Genomic DNA, 7,911 nt, shown 5'->3' on the forward strand with positions numbered 1-7,911 from the left:
AAACATAACAAGATATTCGTATTAATACAAACAATGCAACAAATGAGAAAACCATCACATTTAAATAAGATAGTAAAATCAGACCAGCATACATCCCAGCCTCTGATACAGCAGACCTGGCAGTTCAACTATTCACCAGTGCTCTCAGGCATGGGTCCCTCTGGGAGTTGCATTATTGCTCACAGCATCTCCTCACCATGAACAGTTAACCTCAGAAAATGCCACCGAGTAAAACTTTCAGAACCCAATTGAATGGAATTTCACTGCAGCTTTGCAATTGTAAATATAAAGGTTGAGATTAGTCTGTTTCTTCAAAAATATTTTGAACAAGGTTTGTTTTGGGGTTTTTTTTGTGCATGCTTGGACCTGGAAGTTGTTGTTTATTTTTTTTTTTTAGGGTATCACATATCTGATCTTAATAAGGCATTTATTTTGGGAAGAAGAAAGCATGAAGATTCAAACGTTCTGCCATTTTGTCTGAAGACAAAGAAAGGGATGTGTCCCTTTAGCCTAGGCTAAAAAAATAAAAATAACCAATGAACACTTTTATTTTTAAAGAAAGAAACTTTTCCCTCCCAGCACAAATACACCCACACATGCAACACATATTTTTTTAAAAGAAAACTAATGCCCTCTTAGCTTCGTTTCAGAAAGGAAAGGTACCAGTTTTGAGGAAAGCAAGCTGGCAAGTCCACTCTCTGTGTTATTTCCTCCAAAGTCTTCATCAAAAAGGCGCAACCAGCCTGTTACACAGTAACATTTTCTTCACCACATTTTCTTATAATAACCATTTTAATAGAAAAGTCACTTAGGCCCCGTGGGAAATACAGACCTTCTGAAATGCTGTGGGAGTCTTATAATCCTATCATCTTACTACCCTCACGCAAAGGCTAGGAAATTGCTGTTCTGCCATTCTAGTGATAGCCTTTTCTGGTCATCTCTATGATGGGCTACTAAATCAAAGTGAAGCTGGACTTGGTGGCCATGTGATTCCTTTGAAGCCCATAAGAGATCTGACAGGTCTAAGAATCACATCACTTTCCAGGTCTTGCATCCATTTTCCACTGGATGGTGAGGTCAAAAAAGGCTGAGGGGACTGCCTTTTCTTTCTGTGTTTGTAGTGTTCAACAGGCATTTCTTGGCATTCCTGCTATTCTCCATAAACGAGAAAACAAGGCTAACTTATGAACTGTTACTGCAGTTACACCTGTCGTGTTTCAGTGGGCTTGTGAGCTTGCATTCATGACTGCGGGCTCTCTGCCAATGACATCTATGTTGGTTTTTTTGCACACTTGACCGTCAATCTCCCCACACACTCACCATGACAGAGCTCTGTGTGGAACATCGGGTGCTCAAGGCACACAGTATCGGATTGTCTGCGAGAATATTGCTGAGGTGGTCTCTTCCGTGGGTAGGTCAGTGAGAGACATAAAGGAGCAACGTGCACATGCTTGAATAATAAAATCTAACAAGTAGAACTAAACTAACTTTAAAAGAAATTGTAAAGAATACAACATTTTCGTCTCTTAGAAGAGGCATTCACAGGTTATTACACGTCTTCAAAGAGTTGCACTTGCAGTCACGGCATATAATGCCAGGTTACTGCTACACAAAGTAAATTTTAAAATTATGACTCTTAATTTCTTGCTAAGGTGTAGGAAGATATTTCATAACCAACTGATATAATATTTCATATTACTTTCCAGCTCCATATTCTTCTCAGTATTACTTGCCTGAAATGGCTGTGTGCGTACACAGAATTATACAGAATAAAAACTCTGGGAAAATGCAAGGAGGAGTGTGCTGAAAGAGATTTCAGAAATGATACATAGGAATGAGAGGTAGTATGTTAGAAGTATGGAAGAAGTAAATTAAAGGTAGGAGTAAAACTGCTATTCCTCTTTCCTGGGCAGAAGGAGGTCTAAACCTATCAGCTTTATTCTAGAAGATTTTTATCGTTCTTTGAATACTCAGGGACACTAAACTCCCTGAATAAAGAAATCAGATGAATCCTTTCTAATTAGGGATATTCCTGTTGCTGCTGTCTTGTATCACTTGAGGCAACTGGGAGTCTATAAGTAACAAGCTTATTTGATTTGTATTAACTGCAGTTAAATGGACACATGGATAAGAACTCTATTAAAAAATCAGTGTATGCGATTTTGGCTGCTGAGTCTCTGTGGGCTTTCGCATCTCGGATGGCATGGAGCCCGAGGTTTCTCTCCCGTGATCCTATTGAGCTTGGACGTGGCTTTTTCTACGCCCCCACCCTTATGTCCAGAGTTATGTACATGTTTCCACATATTAAAAATGCAGTCTACACTGCTCAGATTTACAATGTTAAGTCTCTCCAGATATATCCATCACCAGGTCTATGTGCACTCCAAACCATACCATTCCAGCCAGCTAGTTCCTCTGGACTGTTCTATACTGGCAGAGAACTTGCATAAAACTACACTGTTAATTTTTTTTCCTGCTCACTTCATGTTCTGTACCTCCTCCTACAATTACTGCAACCCCTTTAACCCCACAGAAACCTCCAACACTCACTGTCGATAAATTGGTAGGTCAGATGGCCTTTCACCTGGTTGTCACCGCTGGTAAAGTGCTAATGGACATTTGTAGATAGGATTGTCACCTGACCAGAGGCTCAGTTTCTGCTGTGCAGGCATGGGCTTGTCACACAAAGCCTCTGCTCCACACCCTGTCTGTGTACTCTTTTGCATGCGCACTGACCTCAGGAATAGTTTCTGGTTTTTTTCAGGGCAACTGTTATAAGCAGATGTTCTTGTTAGAACATCTTACAGTCCATGAACTCCAGGACTTGTTTCATTCTGTTATCCTGTGTATGTGGAGTAACTCACGTACAGGAGGCTTGTGATGGTGAGAAGGGCAGTTGATCAATTAAAAACAAACGAACAAACAAACAAAAACTCACAACAAACTACACCACTTCCCCCCTCCCCCCCAAAAAAAGCCCAAACCAAAAAACAAACCCCAACCATTATTTGTCACTCCTTCACTGGCAGTCAATAATAAAGAAGAAACTTGGAAAGACTGCATGTCAGCAAGGATAGGAGGGGCAGGAGTGCAGATGTACTGCCTGGGTTCATCCATCATTACCTAGCAAATGAGCCGACTAGCTTGTGGGCAGGTACAGAAGCCCTGGCAGGCAAGCAAGAGAAGAGATTATTTTTGCATATTTTCTGTGGATCTCCAGGGAATTCAGTGGCGTTCCTTATCTCAAAAGCTTGTAATTAAGAGGATGGCATCTTTGGGCTGGAGAATTCCGGAGAAAATCATTTTCACAGCACCTAGAGGGCTCGATGTTGTGCTTGATGACAGATGGGAAACCTTTATGAAGGCTCCATAACCTCTCGCCCTCAGAGACTGTACTTTTGACACTGCAGAAATTGGGAGGATATAGATGTTTTTGCTCGGGTGATAGTGTGGTGATTTTTTAAAACAACGAGTCATTTATTAAAGTATTTTAATGAACTATACAAACAGCGAGAACCTGACAAAGCTTGTGTCATTGCTGAGAGCGAAAACATAACTATTAACTACAGAGTGTTTTGCTTATGGAGACTTTTCTATTGCACGCAAATAAGATATAGGAAAAGACTAGCAGATAGAATTTCATGTTTCAGCTTTTCAGATCATGACCTCAGGAGTGTCATGCCACTTCCATTAATCCTTTTCTCAACTTAAGGATCCCTGTGAATATGAATAAAGTTGTATTTAAAAAACGAAAGAAAGAGAGGAAGAGAAAACAAGACTCATTCACATTCCGAGTCTGCTTTCTGTCTCACACGTATTACATTTCACAAAACAGATAGAAACAATAGAGCTTATTAAGAAAAACTTGTTTTGAATGGCAAATTAAGCATAATGAAAATACACACGTTTTTACAAGTAGTTATTTTTTACACCAATTGAATATTTTAAACCTTTTTAAACTATGTACTTGTCTCTGCAAAACGTTATTCTTTTAGCTCATTTGCACCATGTCACCCTGCTATATATTTTTATTTAAAATTTTAATTCGGTCAGTTCAGAAACCTGGATAAGCACAGCACCTTGTCTGCAGCCAGGAAGTAACCAATAGGGATGCCCTACCCTGGATATTTATGAGCAATATCAGTGTTGGCTTCCAGGCTGAACAGGCTGATGCATGGACTGCTCCACACTATGGCTTCTTAGGCAGGAAAAAACTTATTATATTAGAGAAGATATCTCAGCATTCATCTATGATCCAAATACCTTTTTCGTGCAGTGTAAATCGTCAAAATAATATAATGGTTTGTTTCCAGCTTGAAAAGTTATATGAAATCAAGAAAAAAAAATCCAAGTATCTTTTAATGAAAAGTAAACTTGACCTAATGAAAACTTGTTTCTGCCTTTTATCCTTATGCCACAAACAAACCGTGGCAGCAGTTAAAAAAAATACAGATAGTAGCAAAGGCAAGTTTTTATCTCCATCCCCCATATCTCCAAATTCAGAAGCACATAAAAAGGGTGCGGAGTTTATCTTGAATTTTGCTTTCTACTGTAAATGTCTTCCTAATATGCACAAACTCGTGTATCTAGTATATAAAATCTCTTAAAACATAAAGGGCTCAAATATAGAGCATTAAGGTCGACTGTATTTTTCTATTTCTTAGGTATTACTGTGATCTGGGAATTTATTTTTACAGCCTGAGATGTCAGTATGCCACAGAAGCATGAAAATCTCACCATCTGTATGCTCATGGACAATCTCATCAAGTACACTCAACGACAGACTTAGAATAACAAAATTTAAACGCTATTACTACCGCCTAGCTGTACATGCACTCAGTTTTATTTTAAATAGCATTCAACCTGAGTTATCATGCTGCTAACCTTAGGCCTAAACTAGTTTATTCCCTTTCAGTGTTTTCTTACCCTCATAATCCTGCTGTAAACCAGGCACATGCTACTTGAAATAACATTTGTTTAATTAAATGTGAGGTTACACACAGACTCAGATCATTTAATTTGGCCAAGCGCTGATCCATAACCCAGTGAAGGTTCAGGAGTCGAGCAACGGCTTCACCTGGCAGTTTACCTAATGTGCTGGGCAATGTCCTTCTGGATATGTGTTTCTCGTCAGTGCCAGAAAGCAAGGATATGTTTTAGTTGGAACTCTGTTATAACAGACACTACATAGTTTAGATTAACTCCTTTCAGTAGTACAGCATCAATGTGTTATTGCCTTAACATAAAACATACAGATTATGTAAATCTGTAATAAATACTATTTTGAAGTGTATAGTAATCAAAAATCTTTCAGGGCAGGATGGAATGGAAACTGAGAAATATTGGAGAGTAAACATTCCAACGCTCATTCCTCTGCTTCTCCCTGGCAGAACGGAGCACTTACTGTAGCTGGGCTGTTAATTCTCCAGCCCCGGGGTTTGCCCTGTGAGCCCTGCGGAGCATGGGCTTCCTGGGAGAGCTAGGGCCGAAGAGATCCCTCAGAAAGCATTTCTGCTGTCTCTGCAGACCCTGTTGCACTGTTTGTGAAAGGGAATGGTTGTTCCTGGTCTGAGAGAGGGACAGACCTTTGAGGACCTCCTCACAAGGCACACGCTGTGTACATGCAGAATCACTCAGGCTTGCAAGGCCAGGCAATCCGGGAAGCAAAAGGCAGTGGGGAAGAGAGGCCCTACCACTTGCTTATTCTAAGTTCCAGCGTTCGGGTCTCTAGTTCCTGTGCAGAGCTGAGAGGGCAGCGGAGCCCCTGGAGTCCATCAGTAACTGGCACAGCTCTGCATTTCCCTGCCCTCGGCGGCCTGGTCTGGGATGCGGCACTAGATTGTCTCGCACTGTGCAGCCCGGAGCACCCGCGGGGCTCGCACCAAGAGCTCCTCGCCGCTGCCCCTAGAGGGGAGCGCCCTGACGGGCTCCTGCCAGCCCGGGCGCCAAGGGCGAGTCTGAAATCTACCACTGATACCCAGCAGCCCGCCAGGTGCCCCGGGTGCCGCCAGCCCCGCCGCGCAGTCCCGCTGGAGCTCCCTCTGGGTTACCACCTATGCCGGGTGCGGTGCCGCCTGCTGCGGAGGGGCCGGGGAGCGCTGGGCTTGCCGCGCGGCCAGCGAGAAGGAGGGATCGCGGCAGGCAGGCAGGCGGAGGGAAGGAAGGAAGGAAGGAGGCCGGGCTGATTAGCATGCAGCAGCGCTCGCAAGCCCGGCTCCATTGTTTTAACACCTCCCCTCTCCTCCGCGCCAATCTGTCACCGTTCAGCAGGCGAACGCTGCTGCCTCGAATGCTGCTCTTCTCAAATGAGACGGATAATTAGCTGCCCCGCACGAATGGCGCACTCTTCTCACCCCTGATTGCTATCACCTTCTTGCTCCTGGCAGTTTTGACACCTCGTAATCAGCCTGCTGCTTTTTCTCTTTTCTTTCCCTATTTCTGATTTTTTCTCCCCCTTCCTTATTTTTTTATTTTTCTTTTTTCCTTTTTTTTTTTTAATGCAATCCCAGTTGCCATTTGGATTGAGACTCCTCTGTTGAGTTAACCTTGTATGATTGCGGGGGAAAGGGGAATGTACGGCAGGGAGGGGAAGAAATCGCCTCCTCTGAGTCTCATCTGCTGAGTGAACCATGGGTGGGGGAAGAAGCATCTCGGCTTGATCCTCCAGTGCTTTTGTTCGCAAAGGGGAACAGCCTCTCCTGGGCATCCTCTGAATTAGTATTATCTCGAATGGGGAAGGATCGTTGTTGAACGACTCCTCCGCTCAGTTAATGGAGAAAAGACTGCATTTCTACTATCTGGTTAGATACAGCCGTACAGGGAAGGGATTTCAAAAGCAAGTTCACAAGGCCGGGAAGCTCCCTCTTCCTCCCGGGTAGGCAGGGGAAGGCAGGTAACTTCCTCAGCCGCTTAGAGCGGATTCACTGTTTCGTGCGAGTCGCAAGAGAGATCTGATTGGAGTACGAGATGGGAGAGGGAACTTCTTTTCTTCTGATTCTAGATAAATAAGAAATCTCAGTTAATACTCTGGTGATTTCTGCGAGATTTTAAAAAACAGAGGATTCGTGGAATCTGTCATAGGAGCGGTTTCCTCTCCTCTAACAGGCAGTGACAGTCTAATTAATGGAGCTACGAGCAGCTGTCGAGTTAGCCAGAGAGACAGAGGAGCTACATGTGTTCTACCCGGCCGCCGGCACGGAGCCCTCGCAGCAGGCAGTGTCCCTCAGAGAGCTCCCGACAGGAATTGCACTCAAGAGAGCTCCCGATAGGAATCAGGAGCAGTTTGTTTCCTTGCGAGCGCTGGCTGTGAGCGCGGGGGGCTCACGCGTCGCGCCCCGTCAGCGCGGGGCGGGGTGACCATGAGCTCGTACGGGGCCCTGAAACCGCTCCAGCCCCGGGGCTGCCGCGGCGAGGGCTCCGCTGGCCCTGGCGGACGAGTTTGCTGCTCTTCCTGTCCTCTCGAGTTTCTTCCACCGTATTTATTATTTTTAATGACATTCTACTTCCCATTTGGATTCAAGCTCCTCTGCCGGGTTGTGTGGAAGAGGGAGGGAAGGGGAGGAATACTGAGCCTCCTCTGGTGAGTGTAATAAAGCAGATGTCCCTGCTGGCAGCAGCAGCCGCCTCCAGGAAAGCTGTGTCAGGGGGGCCCATTCAGGGACCGCACTCGCCTCCCACTTCGAGTCGCTCACAACTGGTCAGCGTGAAATTTATTTATTAATTATTTATTTATTTAAAAACTAAACTGGCGCTCCTCGCAGTGGTCTGATCGCTGAGCCTATCTGGATGCCCTCAGGCAGCAACAGTTTTACGCACGCGGGATTAAAGAGTTTCCTAAAACGTTGCACTGGGCAGGAGCCCTCACGGTGGGAGACTGATGGGTTCCGGTGGTCGACGAGACTTCGGTCAGCC

This window comes from Cinclus cinclus, chromosome 9 (genome assembly GCF_963662255.1).
Source record: "Cinclus cinclus chromosome 9, bCinCin1.1, whole genome shotgun sequence".
In the NCBI taxonomy this organism is placed as follows: Eukaryota; Metazoa; Chordata; class Aves; order Passeriformes; family Cinclidae; genus Cinclus; species Cinclus cinclus.